General features: G+C 39.5%; 1 protein-coding gene and 1 long non-coding RNA gene across 32 annotated transcripts in view; one reads left to right on the plus strand and one right to left on the minus strand.

Annotated features, from left to right (window-relative positions):
- The window catches only part of EBF1 (EBF transcription factor 1), a 402,216-nt gene that overhangs the window by 285,670 nt on the left and 90,064 nt on the right, over positions 1-26,482 (minus strand). The window lies entirely within an intron of this gene.
- LOC134810122 (uncharacterized) lies at positions 1,118-6,646 on the plus strand. Its single transcript, XR_010157392.1, has 2 exons — positions 1,118-1,396; positions 6,465-6,646. It is a non-coding gene; the product is annotated as an uncharacterized LOC134810122 (long non-coding RNA).

Genomic DNA, 26,482 nt, shown 5'->3' on the forward strand with positions numbered 1-26,482 from the left:
TTAAAAGTCCAGCGGACACATATAGCAAAACAGCATTGACTAATGACTTCAAATCATTATTATACAGATCTGAGACTTGACTCATGATCTAGCTAGATAAGCCTCCTGATAACATCATTTTAAAATTGCATCCAGTTCACTCAATCAGAACTTGTTTGTGTTCCCACTATGTGCTTAAAATGGGATTTCATTGTCAAATTATGGTTTGGGGAAAAGGATTCAAAATAAGTTACAATGGCCTAGACCAAACTACACACTAACTGAAACTCTGTAAAAAAGGTAGATAGGTTTTAAATATGCCTAAAAATATCTTTAGAAATCCTAGGTCAAATAGATAAATGCCCTGAGACAATGAGCTAATGAATGTAAATCATTTGGCATTTATTAAATAAACATTAGCTGCTACAGTTGTTACTAATAGTATTATTTGCACAGTAAGGCTCAATCAAAGGTGCAGATTTACCAAGGCTTAAAAACACAGATGAAAAGGATGCACTTCGGCATACTTCACATTCAAGTTAACAGTCATTTATTGAGGGACTATTGCATGTCAGCCACTGTGTCAGGCAACGAGGATACAAAGATTAACAAGATTAAATTACCTGAGGGCCATAACTTTTTAGTCTGCCTTACTTAGTGTTATACATCCAGATCCTAGCACAGTGCTTGGCACCTTGAAGATACTTGATAAATATTTGTTGAATAGATGAATTAATAACAAAATAAAAATCCCTGTTGACAAGGCATTCACAGTCTAATTCTTTTTGCTTTACACGGTACTTAAATTTTTCCATCACAAGTCCAGCTTGCTTTTTTTTGGAAAACTCCCTAGCTAAATATAATTTAATAAAGTGTCCATGATCCCTTGATTCCGAGAATATAATCCTGTTGGTATTTAAAGCAAAAGATATATATATATATTGTGGTCTAAAAAGGGTCAAATTCCCATTCAGCATCCTACGTATGAAACTCTTGATTTAACCAGAATTATCTTGGGAGGAAATCCAAAATAACAAATGGTTAGAAACTATGAATCCTTCTGGTCTGCTCCCCTATGAGGAACTGCTTTGTTACCTCATAGGGCAAAGCTGTCCCAGGATCCGCCGCCCCTGGCACCAGGCTCCACCTGCCACACTTTACCTAAGAGACCCTGGATATCCATCTTGGGGGCTCCTGACTCCCTCAGCCCTTACTCTTTCAGCTCTCTAGTAGGTCTCTTGTCAGAAAAATACCAGCTTTTCATTTCAATCAAATTACTGTGATGGCCCAGAAGGTGGTAAAATAGTATAAGGGTTCTCTTTGTCAGGAACCTTGAAAAAGCTATATCTTTTATTCGGTTGAAATTTCTACTAACCTGAAGACATGAAAGAAGAAAGGAACAATAAGTCCCAAGGAAGTATGTAAGGTTTTTTTTCTGTATATAAAGTGTGTTTTGAAGAGGTATATTCACTTATTAAGTTCTCTGAAAGTATGACTGACTTGATATTTCCCATACGACTAATTTACAACACAATTTGAACTCTGCTGCATCCACTCGTGGAGGCAGGAGGCATCTTTTCCCAATATTGGTAGAATGTTGTCTAGAGTAGTATTGATTGCACAGTGATGGGAAACTATAGGACAAACCTGAACTAATTAAGCAATAAGCTCAAAGACTACCTACCTTCAATAGTGTTTGAAGGTACATTTAATTATTGCGTGGATGCAACGACATGAAGAAGAACATGCCATTTAGGGAAATGTATCAAATAGCATTGACCGGGTGACTAAGACTCCCTATTGGCTCTAATGTCTTTGGAAAAATCAAAGGGAATATGAAGCAAGTGTTTCAATTTGGAAAATGAATGCTACCACATGGGTGGGAGTGAGATACGGAGAGAGGGAGAAGGTATGACCAAATCTGAAATAATGTGCTCAACCAAAATCTAGAATAGATTCCAGGCCTAGGATAGTAATTTTTATAAGTACCTGAGAGTATGTTAGTACTTTATCTGGGCAGATTCTCATCCTGCAACTGTGAGTGTGTGTGTGTGTGTGTGTGTGTGTGTGTGTGTGTGTGTAACCAAATAAAGAACATAGAACTATGTCTCTTCCAGTGGAAATTCAATAACAAAAAATAGAATTAAAATGCTGGTTACTGTTATAATATTTGAGTCCTTTAGTTAGGAGCTTATTTGCCATGAATCTTCCAAATCATACCTGGAATCTCAAAAGAAAGAGTAAAACAGAATCTCAAGAAACACTTCTTAAAGTTTCCAGCTCCTCTAAATTCAACTTATTGCTTTAGCTGAGAGCACTACCTACAAGCCTGCTAACAACGATATATCAATGGTGGCCAAAACCATAAATGTTAAGATTCTCACCTGATTTGAAAATTGATTTCTATGGTGCTGTTCATGATTAGTTCATGTTTCTAACTCTATTCTCTAAGTTTCTCAAGTCTCTTGTTCAATGACCTGAGTTTATACTTCATTTTTCCATTTTGTAGATACTGCCCTTTTTTTAGACTACTTTGCTTATTATATAAGCACTACCATCACTTGTTAAGGGAAATAAAACTGTACCAGTAACGTGCTCAGGACAATTCTAATGGTACAAGGATATGAGCATTAAATAATATGGAATCACATAGTAAGAGTGCCGTTTTCAATTTTCTCTTAATTGTTCTGATTACATCAATGAGGGAGTCTCAGTTTGGTGCTAGTATCTGGAACACCTACCACTTACCAATCTCCACGTTTAGCAGAGTCATTGGCAGGCAACAGCGTCCAGCTACAATCTAACGACGCTGCTTTCTTCCTTTTTTTTTTTTTTTTTTTTTTTTTGAGATGGAGTCTCACTCTGTCACCCAGGCTGGAGTGCAGTGGTTTGATCTTAGCTCACTGCAGCCTCTGCCTCCTGGGAAGCGATTCTCCTGCCTCAGCCTCTTGAGTAGCTGGGACTACAGGCGCGTGCCACCACGCCCGGCTAATTTTTTGTATTTTTAGTAGAGATGGGTTTTCACCATGTTAGCCAAAATGGTCTCAATCTCCTGACCTCGTGATCCACCCACCTCGGCCTCCCAAAGTGCTGGGACTACAGGCATGAGCCACCAAACTCAGCCCAATGCTGCTTTCTTTTCATTGAATTTTTCTTGTGGTTACCTCCCATCTACGGCAGGTGAGGCTGAACTGCTACTTACTGCGGCACTATAGTTTCTTTTCAAATAAATTCAAGTTTAAAGAGTAAATTGATGTAAATACATTTGTTTTTTAAAACAGTACAGATGATATAAAGATATGGCCATAGTCATGAAAATGATACGAGAATAGCATTTGCAAGGAAATCTGGTGTAAAATAAACACCTGGGCTGAAAACTGGCAACCTGGATTTCCGGTGGTAGTTCTGCCTAACCAGCTTTGGGACCATGTGAAAGCCACTGAACATCACCTATCTTGACCATAAGGTGAAAAAGTTAGATCAGTGTTTTCAACCTGACTGCACACTACAATCACCTGAGGAACTTTTAGAAAATGCCAGTGTTGGTCTCTACCCCATACCAATTATTTCAGAATCTCTGGAGGCAAAGGCTAGACATCAGTATTTGCTTTAAAGATGGCCAGGAAATTCTAATATAAGTCCAGGGCAGAGAACCAATGGGAGAAATGATCTCTAAAATCTTCTGAGGCTTAATATTGCATTCAAAATACTTTTAAAATGCAAAGATCTCTTTTCTCCCTGCATCTACTTTTTTGTTTGTTTTTAACCTTCCCCTCCTTTTCTTTCAAAGTTCTGGATCCACATATCCTTTTTGAATTTTGCTGATGTGACATCTCCCAAATCACTATTATCCACAAAAGCCATTAATGTGCTATTTGCCTACTTCTCAGATCAGTAATAAAGCCATTAAAGCAGAGGCATCAGAGTCTAAAGTCAGAAAGCCTGGACAGGCAGTCCAGCTTCCTAACTCCCAGCTCAGTGTGTGTGAGAAGGGCAGGAGGAAGAAGGTATGATTCCTTGACTTGGGTGCCAAGAGGACCCATGGAGGTCAGCACTGTGCAACAAAGCTCCTGGAGATGGGGTAAACTGCAGAGGCTGGGAGTGAGCTCTAGGGCACATACCACTTAAGCCCCTTCATCAATAACCACTTACCCCAGCAATGGCACATCAGCAAAGCCATTCCGAGCAACTTGGCTCTCCTGTCCGGCACAGGCCCCGGGTGGAGCGGGGAGTTGTGTGATAAATGCTGAGCCACAAGCCATTCCGCTCCCAGCCCCTGTCTCCTTCCCAGCTTAATTAAGAAACAGCATGATTTCTGTCCTTCTCTCTCTGGTTTTCCCTTTTATCTCCCCCTTCCTTGGTCTACAACAACGGGTGCTGCTCTCTACTTCTTAGTATAATAGGTGGAAGTAAATGCTGATGACAAGTCCTGGATGAAATGGGGAACAGGTACAATTTCAGGACTAGACTTTTTTTAAGATTAAAAAGAGTCGCTTCTATCTCCTCCCCTAGGTTTCCTAGGCTGACTCTGGTGTTTCTCAGGCAGGGGCCTCAAACTCAAATGCCTACAGGAACACACAGAAGTGCTGCATCCCCAGGTAAAGAGAGCAGCTATACTCAGCAACAGCTGGGGATTGCTGGGCAGGCATGTGAGCCCATAATTATACATTCTCCAATTTTATAAAAGCAGCCAGATATATGGATTTGAATGTGAAGCCTGATTTCATGATGTTGGCATCAAATTCAAATTCTTAAAAAATATTCTGCCGACAAAGCCAAATGCATCTGAGGACCAAATTAAGTTAGGAAGCTACCCATTTGTGGACTTTTCTCAGTTGTGAGATTGGGGGAAGGGGAGAGAAAATTCCTAAGAATTTAATCTCTATCATTTCATTGGGCTGGCCAGATTTATGTAATCTTTGCCTGGACCCCAGTTTAGAAATTTAATCACTCATTCAACCAAATACTAGTAACTATTATTACTATTTCTATAACTTTGCATGTGCACTTCCGCTAAAGACACCTATGAATAAGGAACTACTATTGCCACCATTTCACATAAGGAATCTGAGGCTCAGAGAGACTGAATAACTCAACTTCAATCACACAGCTAGGAGGTGTCAGAGACAAATGTGAAGTTGAGGTTGTCTAATTTCAGCTTCCACATTTTTAACCCTACATCTGCTGTGGAGCTTCCAACCCTAGCACTAACAGATCTGAGAAATATGAGGGAGTTAGACAGGGACAGCATTCATTCATCTAGTTGGAGAGATAAAGTAGACATGTATTCATTAAAATCCAGGCTTATGCATATACCAAACCATAAGCCCCTGGGCAAACTATTTTACTTTTCTGAGCCTCAGTTTCTTCATCTGTAAAATGGAGATAGCATCAGTATCTCCTACAGCCACTATTGGGTGGGCATTCCAAGCATAGTGCCTGGAGTATAATAAACCCCAGATAAGTTGCACCACTATTGTTATTTTTCTATTATCTTTACTATAGAGTCATCATTCCTCATGTTAAGCCCTCTAGCCTTCAGCCATAGAATCTTAAGCCCTTGGGGTTTAAGAACACTTTTAATTTTTCAAAGCCTTTTAATACCCATTACTTCATTTGATCCTCCCAACAATACAAGGAGGTAGGCAGGGCAGGGATTACCTTGTATGACAGATGAGAGAATGAAGGCAGGAAAAGGTTCAGAGGATGTCCAAATTCACACAGACATAGGCTCCATAACCCTGTGTTTTCTTGTAGTTACTAGACACTCCAAGGAGGAAGTGGGGGATAGGGAAGACCACTAAAAGTAGAAGCATTACATGTGTCCATGGGTGCCTAGACATTTCATAGGGATCATAACACAACTAACTGCCCAGGAAAAAGATATAAGAACTCTTCTGAAGTAACATAAATGAACTGGAAGTAATATACTGCAAATTATGTAGATAAATACTTATAGGAAAAAATTACTAGAAGCAATTGCAACCAAGACTAGATAGTAAAATATGGAAACTTTCTGAAGGAGGAAAGTCAAAGGCCTAGATCCCCTTCTATGCGTACCCTCCATTTACTAGCATTGGGAATGGCATCCCCCCGGGGCTCACTGGAGCAGCACTGTGGAGAAAACAGGCCACTCTCCCCAGCTCCTCTGTTTCTGAAGCACCGTTTATAACACAGACAACTGGATTATTAAATACTGTATTTTCAGCATCTAGCACATTATCTGGAACATAGTAGGTGCTTAAAATAGGTGGAATGGATGAGTGAATGAATGAATACCTCTGGTCACAAAGATGGAAGAAACTATGAGCCAGCCATCCGCAGTGGACCTGGCCCATTCTGGTGGAAGTCTGTTATTTTTCCTGCCCAGTGCCCCCCCTTCTCTTCGTAATTGTACTTTTCCTTTCGTAAACTGCCCCTGGTCCATTCTTCATGGTCTTAGGGAAACTGATAACCATGTCAGGCCATTCTCACTCTTTCCCTAGACACTGACTCTTGAGAAGAGTGGGACCTAGGGGAGGAAAAAGGAGGAGTCCAGGCCTCTGCCAGGCAGCATCCTGAGCGACTACACCACAGCCCCAGAACTGCCTCACATCCTCATCTTCCCAACACCTCCTTATTCAACTCCTCTCACTTCTAAGCTCTCCAATAAATCCCTTTCCATTTGCTTAAGTTGTCAGGAGTCAGTTTCTATTGCTTGTAAACCAAAGGACTCTGCCTAATACACCCACCACCCTATCTTTGAAGGGAGGAGTTGAGGGGATAGGGTTGCTATTGTATCAGCTGATGTGATTCCAAGATGCTTTAAATAGGCCCATTGTTCTTCTGAGTCTGCTTCCCGAACTTATCAATAATAATATAAATATGACAAGAAGTGCATAGCCTGTTCAGGTTGCCCCTAGCTGATGCGAAGGAGAGATAACTACTTCAAATATTTTGCTCCTTTTCTCTCCATCTGGCTTAGACTTTGCAAAGTGTAGCCAGTGAGATAACACAGAGAGGAGGGAAAAGAATTTTTTAAACCTTCAAAGGGGCCTTCACTCTTTGCCTCATTCAGCAGCTGGTATCTCCAGTTGAATTAGTTCCTGCATAATTCCAACAGAAAACCCTCTGGCAGCCACTGGTCTTGCCCACCGCAGGCTTAGGCCCTCTTCTCTGCCCCAGAGGAACATCGTTGACGTGTCCTTCAGTGTCATGCATGTTTCCAGGCCTCTGGGGCACACCAGGAGATGTGTGTTGACTTCCTGGCTGTCTGATACCCAGCAAATCCTCCCACCCACCTCCAACACCTAATTGAGCGACAACCCTCCATATCACAGCAGCTGGACAGCTACAGTCTGTACCTCTCTTGTTCCAGCATGAAACAGGAAAGAACAAACTGGAGAAGAAGGGCTTTCTGCAAAGCCTCCTCTTCAATCCCCAGGTCAGAGAGCTGTGCTTGGTTTTTAACAAAATGCACAGTCGGGCCTGAATGCAGGCTGCTAGGGTGGGAGATTGCTGCTCCTGAGCCAAATGATGGACAATTTCTTGTCAGACTGGAGAGCAAACACAAACCTCTTCATGTCAAATGATGGATACGAGTGATGGTGAGGCTCTTGGAAAACCTCAGACAAGTGCTTAGTCACAGCCATCAGTGTAATCCACCACCATTTAAAACCAATTGCAGGCATCCCTGTGATCAAGGCAGACAGAAACCTGGCTGGGACACAGCTTTTCTTACTAAAGCCTTCCTCTGTTTGTGTGCAGCTCCAAACCCAGCTCATGGTCAGAAGAGCAGAGTGGCCATGAGGAGAGAGGATCAGCAGTAACGACTTCAAAACTTTCACTCTTACTCCCCTTTCTCAAGTCTGTAAGAGGTCAAGTGCCTATCACAGCCATTCATTCATGTGTTCATTCATTCAAGACATATTAATTTATTATAACAGCATGTCTGACATGCTATAACTCACTCCTTCCCTTATTCCAGACAGTATCCGTTGACTGCCTGACCTCCCCTGCTAAGTGCTATGGAGTGCATTATTTCTATGCAAAACTCTAGATGGTACAGCCCTTCAGGAACTTGCAGTCTTGGCAGGGGGAATAAAACATGGAAAAGACAACGAGAATACAAGATGGAAAATGATGAGTGTTATGAGACATGCAAACAAAACACAACAACACTTCAGAGAAACCATTGGAGGGGGTGATTAAGAGACAGATCAGGAAGCTTCAAAGAGGGAGCGAAACGTGAACCTCCTGCGGCAGGGTGAAAATGATTCTAGACATGGGATTGGGGCACCAAGGGGTTCAGTCAAAGTGCAGGTGGGGCAGCATAAAGAACGCAGAGAAACACCACCCTGATACCAGGATGGCACTCTTCTGCTGGTGATGGAGCACACTGTGGGGACATCCCAGGGAAACCAGCCTCTGGGTTCCTACCAGGAAGGCCTTGGGGCAACATTCAGCAATCCCGGCTCCGTGAAGCCAGCTCAAGCTTCTTCACTGGAGAAAGGCATAACAGAAGAGGCACTTTAAAGAAGGTCTCCCTAGCTGCAGTGTGGAGGAATGGATTAGAGGAGGAGACTATTTTGAGCAGAAAGTCAAGTTAGAAGGCAACTGCAATAAGACAGGCCTTGAACTAAGGTTGTGATACCAAAGAGTAATGACACAAAGACAAGCTCTTATTGTGATGTCACTCATACAATCCCAGAAAATAAGCACCAGGCTTGGCTTTGAAAACTAATGTGATTCCATACAGAACTGGGCTCCAAGTCAGAAAGTCTTGTTTCCAGCCCCAATTCAAGTAAAAACCAGCTGTGTGACCAAGCAAGTCCCTTAGTCTCCCTGTGCCTTGTTGTCCTTGTCTGTTCCTATCCACAGTAACTCTTAATGGGAATTGCATAAATGTGTTTTCACTTTTTTATAAGAACTAAAAAGACAAAGGCTCATAACAGAATTCTACTATTCCTATAATGTGATCTGTCGAGGCTCTTTACTCTCTTAGTTTCTCTGTCAGAGATAATCTCACTCAAGACATGGGCTAATCTCAATTAAACCCATCAATTTCCATTTTTCTCAGCACCCATGGGCCAATTGATAACAAAAGCTGGTATATAAGAACTACACTAATGGATCCCAACACTGAGCTTTAGTCATAGGACCTGCTCAATGTCTCAACGTCCAATAACTGCAGAAAGAGTAACAGATATCTTGGGAAGGGAGGGAATCATAAATCCCTGCTCTGCTATGTACTATCTGTGTGATCTTGAGCAATACACTACTGAACTTTAATTTCTACGTTTGTTAAATAGAGTTAATAATCCCTACCCCTGGCACTAATGAGAGAATTAAAGAAATATGTTCCACAGAGCACAATGCCTGGCACATAGAAAGCACTTGATAAATGGAGGCTATCATTCATTGTTATTTTTATTACTGATGACATCATAGGCCATTGTTTCATGAATTTCAGACTGCAATATTTTTCATATTCATTCTAGCATACCAGATGGTTGCTTAAAAATATCTGAATCACAAAACAGCTTTAGACATTCCATTGAATAAAGCAAATTTATTTTTTAAATTAAAAAGTCTCATATTTTATGTAAGAGATGCCTTTGTAGAGATAGTCTCTTTAAAAACACTACCACATGTTTTGCCACTACTTCTTGACAAAATGTTTTTCAAGAAAAGAAGAAGCTCGCACACACAATTGTTCACTGTCAAGAAAATATATCAAGCCTGAGATGTTAACATTGCCAAAAGATGACAGTATTTGGCAGACCTAAAAGTATTTGTCATCTTAAAAGTATTTATGCAAAAGCAAAAAATAAACAATTCAATATTTTAGTCACTTTAGGTGATTACGGCAAGTCATTAGGTTTTTGTTTAAAATGTTCTTGGAGGAAATGCACCCTTCTCAACCAAGCTAGTTTTATCCTTTTGCATATAAAATTCAAGCCATTTCTTATGTTGTGTCTGTGTTACCTGTGGAGTGTTGGCATTTGCACAACACAAGGGCTGAACAAAGCCCCTCCCTGCCTGCCCATTTCACCCTTCTCCAATGTTTTTGCAACACATTTTAAATTAAAAGCATTTATTAGCTGAAAGACCTTCAGCAACTCACCAATTTCCCAAGACTCAGTCTCCTCCTCTATTAAAAAGTTGAGATGGTGGTAGGGTTGAGGGGAGATAGACTACTAAATCTCACCACACGGGGCTAAGAGAGAATGGATCTGAAAAATCTTTTTGTTAATGGTAAAGCCATTTAAAGGAAAAAAGGAGGTTGGGGAACGTTTAAACCATGAAGCAACAGCTTATTCAACTAAGACTTTCCTCAACGTTTGCCTTCCAGAATCCTTAAATAAATCCTTGTAAGGGGAAAAAAAAAAAAGTATTCCTTTTACCTAAATGCAAGTCACTGTACTGTGCTCATGTAGCAGTGGAGGCCAAAATGCTCTCAATGGCTTTCCCTAATGATTTTTTTTTCATCAGAATTAAAGAAATGTATGCCCTTTTGAAACTATGAATGTGTATCTTGTGAAGTTATAAATACATTTAGATCCATTTCTCTTCCCTTCTTATAAAGACATTGATGTGTTTTTTCTGACATGCCTCATGAACTCAGTCAATCACAAGTCTTTCTTAATGGAAACCACATGTCTGCCCAGAACTGTGTAATTATAATGCTAGGATTCTTGGCACTGCCAGGAAAAGGGGCATTGTCAAACCAATTAAAGTTTATTTACTTACATACCATTTCTGGATCAGAATGTTCTTTCTTTTATGCTGATGCTGAGAAAATATATATCTCATCAAGTTGTTGCAATTGTTTTTTTTGGACAGATTTACGTTTCTTACCAATTATATTCCTGGTTTTCAGTTCCTTTGCATGTAACTAAAAATTTCTTTAAAAAGACATCTGGGAACAGCATCATGAGATGTTCTGTAAATAAGACTTTGCACATTTCACACCAAAATTACTGTGCTTGTCTATTTTGCTGCTGAAGTGTAATTTTATAGGATTTATCTCCACTAAGGGGTATATTAAGAGCCCTGCTGTTTCGTTCTTTTTTTTTTTTTTTTTTTTTGAGACGGAGTCTTGCTCTGTTTCCCAGGCTAGAGTGCAATGGAGCAATCTCGGCTCACTGCAACCTCCGCCTCCTGGGCTCAAGCGATTCTCCTGCCTTAGCCTCCCAAGTAGCCAGGATTACAGGTGCACGCTGCTACACCCAGCTAATTTTTTTGTATTTTAGTAGAGATAGGGTTTCACTGTGTTGCCCAGGCTGGTCTCAAATTCCTGAGCTCAGGCAATCCACCCACCTCAGCCTCCCAAAGTGCTAGGATTACAGGCATGAGCCACCATGCCTGGCCCTGTTTCTTTTAGACTTGTTAGGGATTGAGTGTGACCTACAAAGAGGTCTCTGGTTGGTATCTGGCACAACTACTGAATCGATGGATTATCAAGGGGGAAAAGTTTCTTAAAATCCTAGTGTTTTCCCTCTGAAAACAGGGATAAAAATTCTACTCACAGGCATAGCAATGGTGATGAGAAATACCATGATTAGTAGAGAAAATAGTGGAATAAATATTTGGAGTTAGACATCAACTACTCAAAGGGCAAGTCCTTTCACTACTCTGAGCCTTCTTTTCTTGTCTGTAAAATGGAACTAACAATACTCATCCTATGAGTTCAAGGGATTGCTCCGAATGTAAAATGACATAAGGAGAAAGCATGTGTAAAGATTACCACTGCCACCCTCTCTGGCTATGTCCAGCCTTCCAAGTCTAAGTCGAGAACCAAGATCACAAACCAGCAAAAGCAAAACCAAGGAACAAACTTCATCTCAGATCATGGTCAGACCTAAAGGATTAAACAGACTAGATGGAACATCTCAAATTCCAGTCCAACTGGGGAGGAAAGGGCAAGTCAAAATGTAAGTCTGTCCTAGGTAAATAGGCAGGCAGACAAGGAATTTGCAAATGCCTATGGTTGTCTCTGTCACTTTAAGCATTGTGGATAAATGACCCCAGTTATCATCACAGCAGGTGGGAAGATGGGTGAGTTACTTGGGTTCTCCTATCTCATTCTATGCTGGTTCCTGCACCTCAGCCAAACCCCCTCATGTGGTGGGTTAATCATTCCCCTTCCTGCAGGTGGGTGCGTCTCAGAAGGAGAACAACATGAGCTACATCTCTATCCCACCAACTTAAATAACTGTGAGATTCCTCTTTAACTTCCCCACCCAGGAAAGACAAAGGGGAAACTCCAACAATATGAATAGACCAAAGAACACTCTAATTTTCTATAAGTACAATAAGCGATCTGATTCCAGATATTATTTGGATACTGTGTACAGTGGCTTTGCCCAAACCCAGCAAGCAAGCCAACCTCAGCCTCTTTTAACTCTTGATCTTAGAGTCAAGGGGCCTTTCAACTTACAAAATCCACTAAGTCTAAATGTGTCTTGTTAAAGGGAGCTGTGAAAACACAACATAAGCAAGAGTGACACAACCTGCGGAGCTGTCACCTGACATCATAATCTACTAATGACAACTCTGGAACATCCCTTGCACGCTTTTTGAGTAAAGTATAATATTTCTTGGAACTCTACGCCTAAGATTTTACCTGGCTTTAACACTTATAATCATATTAGCCAGAAGTCTCATAACGAGAGTGACTGATCTTGCATTACCATTTTACATTTTATCATTGGAATGGTTATTTTATCAGAAATTCATTTCAACCTCAAAATCCCAAACATGTCATTACATTAAGAGATCCAGTAGGGCAAAAAACACAGTTTTGCTCGAACTAATTTGGCAGAAAATTCATGGATGACTTTTTGCATTAGGCAAGAATTCTTCACTCTTGACAATGCTAAACAACAAGGTTCTCCAAGTTCATTTTGATTATCAAAAATTTATTCTGAATTTAACACTTCAGAAATGAATCAGTGACATGAGAGTCACACTTTCAGACTCCAGCAATACACAGAGAAAGCACTGATCCCTCTGACGAGTTCTCAGCTATCAATCAAGAGAAGCCAGGGCCTTCTAATTGGTTACCCTCTGCTTTGCCCAATAAGGCATCCACTTATATCCTGGTCAAGCTTTGAGGAAAACTCATCTTCTGTCTCAGAGTTCATTTCCTCCTTGATGGGAGAATTTGGGGAATAGGAGTAAGTAGTAGAAAATTGGAGAAAGAGCATGCCAGGTGCTACCCCAGATTTTCCTTTTTCTACTTCTCCCCAGTAACACATTCTCCTTGGATTCTTACTAGTGGCATAAAATCATCTGAACCTAAGTATTGGTGGTGTCTTCATGATACAGTCATATTTTATTTAACAAGGCACAGTGGTTTCATGTGGAATAGTCACTGCAGGGGAAACTTTTAGGCACAGTAGCAGATCAATGCTAGGGGGACGCTCATATGCTTGGCTTAGAACTGCTGTGAATTCAGCAGCAAATGCACAGGTGTCAGGATTCGGTGACTATATAATCTCCAAGGCTCTTCTGAGTCCTGAGTCTAAAAAGCTAAATAATCTTCCAGTGCAAGAGAGGCTCTTGACACCCCTCATTGTGGTGTTGAGGAAAAAGCCCCAAACAGGGCATCCTGTGGAGAGCAGAATGACTCCAGGATCTGCCATTTGTTAAGCTCTGTGAGCTTGGATATATGCCTTACCCTCTCCGACCTTCTTACAGGGTCATTGTAAGGATTAACTGGATGGTTTAAGAAAGAACCCAGCACCCTGCCTGGCACAGGATCACTGCATGATAAAAATCTCAGTTCCTTCTTTCTTCATATCACAGTGCACTCTGTGCTGCTCCACCTATGGGTAGGGTGGCCCTTGCCTGAAACGATGAGCTAAGAAAGATGATCTCATCTTCAGTCACAGACTCGCAATGCAATTTTATCACATGACGTGCAGAGCCCCCCAAAACATATTAGTGAAACCTACTAGATTCCAGAGGTGCAATAATGGTGTCAAGTGCTGCATGAAGAGGACTTAGACTCCCTGAGGATCTCGGCCCTATTTCTAGCTGTCTGGCCTCCAGCCCAGGAGAATACAAACAGCTATAACAGATTCTGGGCCCCAAATCCAACTTTAATTTACTGGTGACCTCATGGCTTTCAGGAGCATTACACAGGACTTATCTGGAATTCACTCTTTCCAACACCCTTTCTTTTATTAGAGAAATCTGATGATCATGCTGATTTATCGGATCTTTTTATCTAGAAAGGAATTTTTCTGGAAGTACTTAGTGTTGTTTTAACCAGATCAACAAACATGTCCGGGACTTTATAAATAACTTGTAAGCATGTAATGTCTTAATATACTTCCTGGGTAAATTAGTGATGGCTTTGCTACAATTTTCTCTAATTTTTATGAAATTTTTAACTAACTCTCACTTTATAAGTTAACCATAAAGATTGTTGTCTAGATTTGGACAGTTGTGATTTCTGTCTTTTACCCAGAAGTAAGGCGCAAAGGATATTGTTTCACTTTCTTCAAATTTGGTTTCTGAAAGTAACTTTAAAATGTGAGCTTATTCTAAATTACTTAATTCAGTTCTGGGTGTACAGTTCTAAGGTTGTGGGGAGGCCAAAGACATGTAGTATTGGTGGAAAGTGAGGCGAATCTTAACACAATTTCTTGAAAACACTTAATATTTAGTAAAAATCCACTTAAGCAGCCTTACAGGAACTGGACACTTCTACCATTTATTACTGAGTTTCTAGTTTAAAGACAACAAATGCAAGGAATTATGATACTCAAGCCCATTCCTAATAAAAGAAGGCTCACATCTTACGTGTCTAAATATTTAAAAGCTATAAAACAAGCTAGCAAACTTTTAAATGAAATATGTTATACCTCCTGTCTTGACAAATACTTCTTTATAACAACCTGGAAGGCCAACTTCGACTGTAGAATTTTCAGGTTCTTCAATGTTCCTCTCAAGTAGTCAGTGGCATAGGGAGGCCAGCCCCAACTACACCCCATCCTCTTCTCTTTCCACCTCTGGCTCTGATCCAAATCTCAAGGATCAGAACACAGCACACATATGAACACAGCAGTGCTCACATCCAATCTCCCTCCTCATCCTCCACAAAAGCTCTTTGTCTACTCCTCAAGACTCAGGGTGCACACATGAGTACACCCTGCAGAACCAAGCCTTGAAAGTGAACTCAGGGCCTTTGGAGCAGTGAATTCCTGGGTCCCAAGAACGCTGAGCAACATCTTACAAGAGTGGGCAGTTTCCAGGTGGCCCCAGGAGTCTCTCACTCCCTGAGGAGAGCCAGACTGGGACCCTCTAAAGAGCAGAGGCCAGGCGGAGGACCCTTGAACTGGGTCTGTGAGCAGTGCTGGACATTCAGCCCCATTCCGAATAAATACTTCACATTCTACATAGCTAAGTATTAAATATTTTGCAGTTTCCAGTTATCTAAAAATTGCTAATCCACATACGTAGAGTTGTTTATCCTCCATCTACTCCTCAATTCCCCAAAATCCAGATTCTACCCTCAATGCATAAATTAAGCTGCTTTAAATTCACCAATGATGCCCATTCTGCCAAATCCAACTGACTCCCTATAGCTCTTTTCTTCCCATTACTTCTTTCTGGGTCTTGTTGAATCCGTTCCTGATTTTCACTGGTGCTTGTCCTTACGCCATGCAAATTTATTCTCCAAACTAACACAATAGTAGTTAATGAATGAAGCACATGTAACATGTCACCCCTCTCGTAAAACCCTCCAGTGGATCCCTATAGCCCAAAGGAAGAAGTCCAAGCCTCCCAGACACAGGCCTTTGCTAGCTCTACAGCAGGCTCTCCCTCTACTCCTTACCTCAACGCTCATGTTCTTGCAACGTCAAAGCACTCCTCACATCATTTTTGCATTCAACAGGAATTTACCAGATGCCCACTATGTGCCCCCCACAAGGAATGTTTTATACATTTGCATATGCTGTTCTCTCTACTGTAAATGGCCCTGCCCTGCCACCATTTCCTTCCCCTCCCCTGCTACCTCCTCCTCATTCTGAAAGGCTCAATTCAGGACACTGACCTCCTCTAGGAAATCTTCCATGATATTACCTCCCATCAATTAGGACAGCCATTCCTTTCTTCCATGCTCCCAATGTCTCCTCCTTGCATCGCTTTCACTATACTCTATCTTATTAAATTTTAATGAAGTCCTCCACCCCCAAATTATGAGCTTCTTCTGGCCAGTCTTTTCTGTATTTGTTTTCCAGAGCCAAACACCCCATGTGTGATTGCAGAATGAACTAAACCCAATCTGTCTTGCTTTCTGCTCAGATGCAACCTCCTCGACAAGGCTTTCCTCCACTCTTCTCTAAAACTGCCCCCACTCCGCAAGCTCTAGCGCCTAACCCTGCCTTATTTTCCTTTATGACACTAACTACCTGAGATTATAGCATATATTTATTTCTCTTCCACATCGAGGATGAGAGTTCCACAAGGCCAGGGACTTTGTTCCCACTATTGACTGCCTGAATCCACAGAATCTGGAATAGACAGGTATTCGATACATAACGTTGAATAAGCAAATGAATGCACTAAGTGTCTGAACTACTTCAGCTTCCGAAAACTTCAATCATTTGTCTATCATTTTACCAACCCACCTACCGCCCTTATTGTCATTTACTTAATAACTTTTCTTTAAATTGACTAGCTATTTTCAGCAAAATTATTCTAAAAGGAAACTATATGTAGAAAACCACTCAACTGAAGGGAAGCACAAAAGTAGGCATAAAATTATTAAATTCAAAACGCCTGTGTATCTCCTGAAATCATCTCACAGGCCAGCACCGGTGCTTTTACTGGTAGCTTACCACACTTTGGGAAGTGCTGTTGACTTGATCAAACAGATCTTTGATTCCCCAACTGTGCTGGATCACGATGTATATTATGTATGCTTTTCACCTAGTACTGAAAAATACCCACAACCTGAAAAGTTTAGTGCCTACACCCAAAGCATTTCTCTGTCATGGAAGCTTCAAAGGTTCAGTCCGAATACCACACTTCTCAAATTGCAGTGAATGAACCTCAAGCACACACAAGAGTTTTTGTGTTTCATTTTCTCTTTGAAAGAAAAAAAAATCTGACAGAAAAAGAAACAGAATGAAAGCCATATTGATGGCTCTTACCCAGAGATTCCACTCTGGGATGAAGCTATGCTGCAGCCTGCAACACTGGCAATTCCTAAGAGTGTATAATGCCCCAAAAACAGAAAATGTGACCAATAGTCGTTCCAAGCAACGGAGACATAACTTTAAAAGCATTAGTACTTATAATTAGTTTCCATAAAAATCCCAAATTTTCTTCACTTCAACCAAGACAGGTTTCTTCTTTAAGACAAACTACTTTCGAATAAGTTGTTAAGTTTTTTAGAGAACTCCTTACATCCAGTTAAATGATCTGTCTTCAAATCTTTTTCTCTCTCTTGGCTAAGCGGGAACATGAGATGTTTTCAGTTAGAGAACAGAAAGCTTTCCAAGCATTCGTGAGAAATTGGTGGGTTTTGCCTCTTAAAATGCTGTAACTATACACAAATATTTTAAATCTATTCCAAGTGGCAAGTTTTCAGGATTATAAACAGAGAATTGATCAGTATGTTCCAATGTTGACATGGTAAAAATGAAAACTAAGTTCAGCAGTTGCTGATGGTCTCAAAATTATGCTATCCACTGATCCGTAGTGTATTTTTTTCTTTCTTCTTTGAAATGAAGCACAAAGATTCAATAAGAAATAAAAACCTACTGACATTTTAAAGAAGCCTCTATCCACCATTACGGACAGACATAAATATATAAAAATAAGCATTAAAACTTTATTGTAAGAATAATAGTATCCAACTCTTTTCCTACTGTTCACTTTTTCTGCTGTTTTGCTACAGAAAGCTGTTGGTACATCCATCACTGGCATTTTTGAGAGACAGTATTGTGTGGAGCAGCAGTTCTCAAATGTGCTCCTGCAGAAATCTGAATGTCTCTGAGTCTCTTTTATGGGCCATGGGGTGAAAACTATTTTCCTTATAATACTACTGACCTGACATTTGTGCTGAAGGTGCAGAAGCAATGATAGATAAAGCAATTCATGCCTTGTGAAAATCATGGCAATCATGCCAAACCGTACTCACTAATCATTGTATTCTTCTCCATCACACACTTGCAGTAAAAACACACACACACACAAACACAAAGCATCAAAGCCACTTCATTTAAGAATGTTGTTGAAGTAATAAAACTACTAATTTTATTAAACTTTTTTAAATATTAAATTTTATTAAATCTTGACCCTCCTTACATCTTCGTAGTATTCTTTGAGATAAAATGATAAAATGAGTAATACAGATAAAGCTTTTCACTGCATACCAAAAAGTACAATGGTCATGTCCAGATGAAGCATTTGTGCAACTGTCTGAGTTGCAAGCTGAAGTCGTTTTTTTCTGTTTTGTTTTGATTTTTCCATAGAACAGCATTTTTACTTGAAAATACAACTGACAAACTATGGCTTTTCAAATTTGTGTATTGCAAACATTTTCTCAAAAAGTAAGACTGTCACTTCAAAGAAAACTATTGACAGCAGGTGTTGCCAATAATAAAATTCAAGCTTTCAAGTAAAAATTAGAATTTTGGAAAACCTGGGTCCACCACTATGAGATTGGCAGCTCTCCAATACCTTTTCTGATGAGATCAATGGTGATATTAATGAACATAAATCGTTGATATTGTCTAACAAAGTATGTCACATAACTCAATGAACATAACTCAGTGAACCAATATTTTTCAAATGACCAATGAGTGATGTTACAAAATGATGATGGGTAAAAGACCTATTCATAGTGAAAGATATACCAATGTATTTTAATGTAAGGAGTTAAAAAATTCATTGATATTGTTTCAGGTATCACACAACTAACTTTTGAGAAACTTGTTAAGTTTTGGTGTAGTATCAAAGTAAGAATAGTCACAGCTATCTGAAAAATAACAATTAAAATACTCCTCTTTTTTTCCAACTATATATATTTATGAAGCTGGGTTTCCTTCATATACTTTAATCAAAATGACATCCAGGAACAGAATGTAGAAGCAAATATGAGAATACTGTATTCTATTAAAAGTCAGACAATGTAAAAATGTAAAACCATGCCATTCTTCTAACTAAATGTTTTTGTTTCAGAACATGGAGTTATTTTATCATTATAAACTGTGTTTATGTTAACATGTGATGGGGTTGCTATTGTTATTTTTAAATGAGTAAGAAAGAAATTTTTTTTTAATTTCTCATTTTAATTTATAAGACAGTAAATATGGATAGACATAAGCCACATCCACAAAATTTTTTTGGATCTTCAACAATTTTTAAAAGTGTAAAGGAGGCTGAGGCCAAAAGGTTTGAAAAGCACTGGTCTAGCATTGAAGAGACTGGAATCTGTAGTTAAGAAAGATCCACAAATTATGACTCAACCATTCACTGACTGTGTGACCCCTGGTGCAAATCATTTCATCCCTCTGAGCCTCAGTTTGCTTATCTGTAAAAGAAACGATATTCCCCCACCTCACAAGGCTGTTATGAGTCCTTAACACATACTAACCCCCTCTAATAATTACTAGCTTCTGATATTACCTTCATCTTGTCCTTTTTGGCCAACTTATTAAGTTGACACTAAAGTTGTTTAGATTTTTAAGGAGAGGATAAAGTGCCCTCCCCAAAACAGATGAAGGTTCCCCCTCTCAGGGGCTATAGGACCACATAGCTGTTAAGCCTGAGTCACAGTTCACCACAATATTGTTTGACACAGTGATTTCACCAGGGCTTAGCTAATCTCCTCACCAACCTGTTCCTCAGGAGAGTGGGAGCTAAACATGGGAGAAAATTCTATCATTTCCTGAGGCCACCAAAGTATTTTTCATTATCACCCGTGTGTGTGTGTGTGTGTGTGTGTGTGTGTGTGTGTGTGTGCCTGCATGCACGCATGTGTGTATGTGTTTAAGCTATGGTGGGTGCTCAGAGTAGCATAAAACCAATTACTTCTAATTCAATTTTGTAATGGTTGCAGGGTTCCAATACAGTTGTTGTACATAATCTCTGAAACTTTTTGCCATGATCTTAGGGAAAGACAATAGCCCAGTAGAATAAGGTGAGAAATAAAAGAAACCACCCTCCCCCCAGCCTTTTTTTTTTTTTTTCATTTTCCATTTACTCTTCAAGTCCTGTGGGATAGGTACACAAAGTACAAAAATAATCATTTCTCAATTTTCCCCTATTACTTTTTCCATAATTTGAAAACATAAAGCTCTTTCCACTGGCTGCCTTTCTAATTCTCCTTTCTATTCCTATTCCAGTGCAAAAGTATTTTGCCAATGAAAGTGCTATAAACAGCCATGCCCTCACTGAAAAAGGCAATATGCCGTTAGCCTGACATATACCTCGCTTTTCCGCTCATTGTCAACACAGTGATTGATGGTGTAGTTCATTAATGTGAGACGATTGTCAGCTTTTCCTGAATAAATATAAAAAGAAACAAAGAAATCTCCACCCTTTTCAAGCCAGAGTGAATTATTTCCTATTTTCCAGGCTTATGTTTAAAAATCCATAGGGCATTCATCTTACAGTAAATAATGAACATACCCTTTAATGGAAGAAATTTTAGTTTGAGTTCAAGGCTGACATAGTTTTTATATATATAGAAAAGGAGGAAGGAGTGCTATTCAAAGGATGAAGCCATATAGGCACCTAAAATTGTACTTGAAAGCAGTACTTCATCTTTAGTATACATAGTCATGTAAAATGTAAGAAATTATCACCTTTGGAAATCTGTAAAGTAAAAAGGATCTGTCATGTGCTAAACTAAAATGTAACAAGAATCATAAGGAAAGAAAGCAATAGAGTGGATGGAGAGCTAGAGGACTAATTTGCAGCTGTGTAGGAAAGTTGATTAAAATCGGTGCACATCAAAAGGAAGTTTTGTGAAAATAATCAAAACAGATTTTCCTTTCGATCACTCTTTACTCATGATGCAAGTTTGGGATGCTTCTACTGCCAGATACATTTACATATATAAGCTCAAGAAAGGTAAGATCTTGGTTCCATTTGCCCTTTTATCAAGGGTTATTGCTGCTGTGACTTTTCTCTGCACTGGCATCTTTATCTTTCTGTCTGTTTGAACTGCTTTAATTGGCTCTTTGCTAACTCTGTTAGTCACAAGATCAACAAACATCATTGGGTGTGTCTTGCTTTTAGCTTTGGTGTACAAAAAGCAACAGCCGAAACAAAAACATCCCCATACATATGGCACCCACAAGCTGATGAACACGCAGTGTCTCACTCTGGGCATTCTGTTCCTGTACAGATTTTCTTGGGTGGTAATGTGCTAATGACAATAATAATTTATTCTGAAGATGTGCTAAATTTCTTGAGTTGAATTGTGAAGTATTTTGAATACCACTAGAAGGCACAGGAAACAGAACTGCAGGGAAAAAAAAAAACTGGCATTCTGCCACCACTTGAAGATTTAATCTGATTGTAATAGAAGGTGATTATTGAGGACTAACCAGAAGACCTTGGATGATTTCCTCTTAAAATGACAGCTTGCCTGTGTATTGTGCATTCTTAGAGCACATATGCACGGATCTGTTTTCAGAATGTTCTAATTCTTAGCAATATAGGCAGAGGGACTCAAAGCGTGACAACAGCTTACATTCATTGAGGACTGAGCACATGCCCGCAAGCCATGTGCTCCAACTTCATGAATCTCACCTGGTTCAATCCACACTCCAGCTCTAGTAGGTGTGATCTATCACTGCTCCCGTTCTAAAGATGAGGAAGATGGAGCTAAGATTACACAAGTGGCTCCTTTGAGATCATGGATGAGTAAGTGGTGTAGTCAGGGTTCTCACCCAGCCCTGTCTGACTCCAAAGCCAGAACTGTGAGCCACTAAAATGTTGGGAGAATTTCTATCAAGGAAAATGGCAATCATCATTTGGCTTTAAAATGCTTCTCAGTGGGCTGGGCACAGTGCCTCACAGCTGAAATCCCAGCACATTGGGAGGCCAAGGTGGGCGGATCACTTGAAGTTGGAAGTTTGAGACCAGCCTGGGCAACATGGTGAAACCCCATCTCTACTAAAAATACAAAAATTAGCCAGGCATGGTGGCAGGCGCCTGTAATCCCAGCTACTTAGGAGGCTGAGGCAGGAGAATCACTTGAACCCAGAGGCAGAGGTTGCAGTGATCCGAGATCACACCACTGCTCTCCCACCGGGGTGACAAGAGCGAGACTCCATCTCCAAAAAAAAAAAAAAAAAAAAAAACTGCTTCTCAGTGATATCACATTTGAGGTCTCATTTCCTCCTCACTCTGACTATATTAAGTCAGCAAAGCACATAATATTATGTTCCTTTTACAGATAAGAAAAACAAAGTCCAGGGAGGCTACAGGACTATCTTAAGGTTCAACAGCTCTGACTTACAGGACCTGGGACCAGAATTCGGGTCTTTCCAGAACACTATCATTTTGCTATAAAGTAGCAAACCAAAAAGACAGAGAGGTAGTAGGTAGGTAGGTAGGTAGGTAGATAATCAAAGTCTTTCAGAGTCACTGAGTAGAAAGGTAGTTATTGCTGCCATATTTCAATTTACAACTGCTTAGCTTGTTCTATAATGAATTCCATGTTTCCCTACTAGCTGCCAAGTAGGGAACTGTGCTCTGGAAGTCTCTGCATCCACTGAATGTCACATTATCTCAATAGCTTCAGGTGATAAGATCCTGGATTCTTCATGGTGAAGGAAGGCTAAGAGTCTTGATAAGCTTGAGGTGGAAGTGGAAATGCTGCTTGAAATTTACAGCCAGACTTACCATCATGGGAAACTCTTCCTGTAAGAAGCCAGCCAGCAATATATCTGCCCATACTTCTCAAACAGTCATAGCAACACTCCCAGCATGTCACGGAATAATAAAAACCAGTTGTGAGGAATGGAGAATTTTAGAGAGAGAAAAGTGCCCTTCAACAAACTCTAGGCTTTACACGTTACCATGACCCAAAGACTGCAATAGAAAAGTTCCCATGGCTTAACAGCAAATTTAGATGGACAAGCTTTCTGGAATCTGCCGGGGCCAGACCTTGACATTCATCCAGAACATCCCACAAGGGAGGAAACAACCCACAAGAGCAGTAAATTTCTTAATAAAATCTCAAAAGTGCCCCCAATTAATAACACTACTCACTTTTAGGATTTTAATACCAGAGAATGAAGCTCCACCTACTACTGCTTTGACTACAAGAACTCAACTCACAGTACTTCACAAAGTATGTGGTCTTCCCCTAAATATTGTCAGTAAGGGAGAGTGTATGCACTTTTGCTTCTTAAAGATGTGTTGAGTTGTGGGCCAATGAGAATATAATGAACCAACACTGATAATGTACATAGAATGAATTTATTCTGTATTCCAAGGGACTCTTCCTATTTTCTCCCCAGCAAATTGAAAATGATATTTGTAACCTGATTTTAAAGCACTCTGAGTGTGCATTTCTCAGAGCTCTTAACTGAGTTTGGATAGCGTTTTATATTTCTTTCCTGTACGTTTATTATAGGACATCCAGGAGGGGGAAGAAATTAAAGATCATGAAATATCAGAGTTGTACATGCTTTTGTCTTTTCTGCATTAAAAAACCAGAATATCAACTTTTGAAAGAAGACAAAAAATTATGATGATAGAATGCAGTGGTTCCTTAATCTTTTATGGCAGTGGACCCTTCTGAGAATTTGATAAAAGCCTCTCCCTAGGAAACTGCCTATGACTTAACAAAAAATGTTACAGCAATTTTAGAAGTTTCACTGCCCTACCCCTGAAATCTAGTCTTAAATTGCCTATAGGTTAAGCTATAGGTTAAGAATCCCTGAATTATAATATTCCCAACACCATAAAAAATCAGTTCACCTAATTGACTTTTCCTGTGTACTAACAGAATCATAGCTCATGTTTTGCTATGGCAAATGCAGTGGCTATTTAAATTTTACTGGAATCTAAACTTCCTGACCTCTCTCATCCTCTCTTCTTCCTTGGATGCATTACTCAGTTTATGGATAACGGTATAGAGGAGAATTCAATTAGAAACTGTCTAGAAGGCTGTTTTTGCATCTCTGCCACTTAAAACGCAGACCTTCAGAGAGGGGTTTCCCCATCAAGAGAAAACTGCGTGTGTTCCCAGGACAATCAAACTGAAAGAGTTACACTTGCAAAAGATAACTGGGGCTGAAAAGGAAGGCCAGCTCTTTGGGGAGCTGGGTGATATCACAAATAATTAAGTGATAATTTCCACTGGAGTATTTAGTGGGGATGACACCATGAGTCCTTCACCCTTATCCCAGAGTGGTGGCCACTCTGTCCATTTTTACAATCTAATTTTACAATAAGTTAACTCTGGAAAGGCTAAATGGTAAAGAGGCTATAGGGGGCATATGAGTGGAACTGACCAATTTGGTCATTAGTGAGTGTGGCACTTTTATTCCTCTCTTAGAGAAGTCAAGAACCATAATCACCAAATCACAAAGCAACATGGGAATCTGTTTCAGGTAATCCCATCTTTGACACCACCCAGAAATTAGGTTTGTAATTTCACAAACTCATATAACCAATCACAGCCATGTTAAAAAAAAAAAAAAAAGGCTGGGAATCTCTTGGGTTCTCACTAATGATGAAATTTAAACACAGAATTGATTGGTCAGACCACACTTAATTATACCCAACTATACCCAAAAATACTCAAAACATAAAAAGTTTGGTCCATAAATAAAGCAGGAGAACAACTCCAATTTCTATTCTCTGTCAACAGAAGGTTTCTGTCTAACTTGTTCTTTTCCTTATGAAGCCGTAGAAATGAGTCTGGCTTGAAGAATTCTATTTTTAAAAACTCCTCCTATTTACATATGCTTTACTTCTCAAAAGAATGTCACCTTCCTATTAATGCAACACTTAACAAAGGCAATGTCAGAAATGTACCGTTGGTGGGGGCTTTGTTTCTCACTTGCCATTTTTTGATTGGAATCTGTGATAATTCATGTGTCCTCATTGTGAGACAACTAAAAATTATCATTGTCAATACAGTTTCCTAACAATCCCAGAACCCAGGCAATTAGTTATAAATAAGTCATTGTTGGCAAAATAAAGAATGTCATCTAATGTCTCAGATGAATTAAAGGAACAGCTGGAAAAGGAAAGGAAGAAGCACAGAGAGAGAAAAAAAGGGGACACAGACTTCTTTATGGGGTCCCAGTAAAAGGAAAAACTTTATATGCCTAAATAAAGACACCAAAAAAAAAATAAACATGCTTGAGAAGTCATTATCCAATACACTTTTAAGCCAAATCCTAAAAACAGCTTTTCTGGAATGCTTTTGGATGACTGTTTATATGTTAAAATCAACATTTAAATTGTGCTACAAAGCTTATTGTGTACTACATAAGCAGTTCTAAGACCTCTAGAACAACATAGCTTTGGGTCTAATCCACTGAAAACACACTCTGTGCACATGAAAATTTGGTTCGCTCTGGTTGGGAAAAAGTGAGGAATGTGCTTGCCTCCAAATTAGAAGAGGTTCAAGAAAGCATTTAAAAAATATATTCCTCCATGAATGACCAAGTAGCCAGGGCCCCTTCGTGCACCTGAGAGATTTGCCAGCCAAGATGCAGATCAATTCCTGAAAGAAGCATTCATACCTTAAATATGCATTTATTCTCTCCCCCTCCACCAAAATGCACAGTTCCAATTTTTTTTTCAAAAATAGGAGTTCAGAAATGAGGGGTGTTAGAAACACATAAGTTCTATTTGTTTAAACCAAAGTTAAGTATCATGAGATATGAAGGAAAGAAAAATCTTAGCAACCAGATACATCCCAGTCACCCAACAAATGTTAAAATTGATTTTACAAGTTATTTTCTCCAAATTGGAAAGCAGCTTTCTACCATAGCATACCAAGTGAACAATGATCCACTTAATCATGATGTGGGAGATAGATTTTATTTGCTAGCATGTAAGAGCTGCTTCACGTTCACTACTCTTCAATACTATTTCACCTAACAGTCTGAACAACTCATCATGGTTCCATGTGTAAGAATAAGAGATTATTTCTATTGAAACAAGTGGTACCAAACAAAAGTAAAATAAAGTGAGATCACTAGAAGTTTAAGAAGTCAAACTTTTGACCCAGGAATTCCATGTCTAGAAATCTATTCTAAGATTGTAATCAGAGCAACAGTTGAAGATTTATATTCAAAGGTGTTCATCACATGATATTTATAACCATGAAAAACTGGAAATAACTAAAATATCCAATAGCGAGGATCTTTTTAAAAATCACACACACACACTTTAGTTAACAAACAGATGAGGAGACTGATATGAAAGAAAATAAAAGAAAAAGAGAAAATACACCTCAAATGCATTTATCTGGGAGTTGATGTGAATAAATCATTTTGGTCTCCTTTTTAAACATTTT

This window comes from Pan troglodytes, chromosome 4, assembly GCF_028858775.2.
Source record: "Pan troglodytes isolate AG18354 chromosome 4, NHGRI_mPanTro3-v2.0_pri, whole genome shotgun sequence".
NCBI classification, from domain to species: Eukaryota; Metazoa; Chordata; class Mammalia; order Primates; family Hominidae; genus Pan; species Pan troglodytes.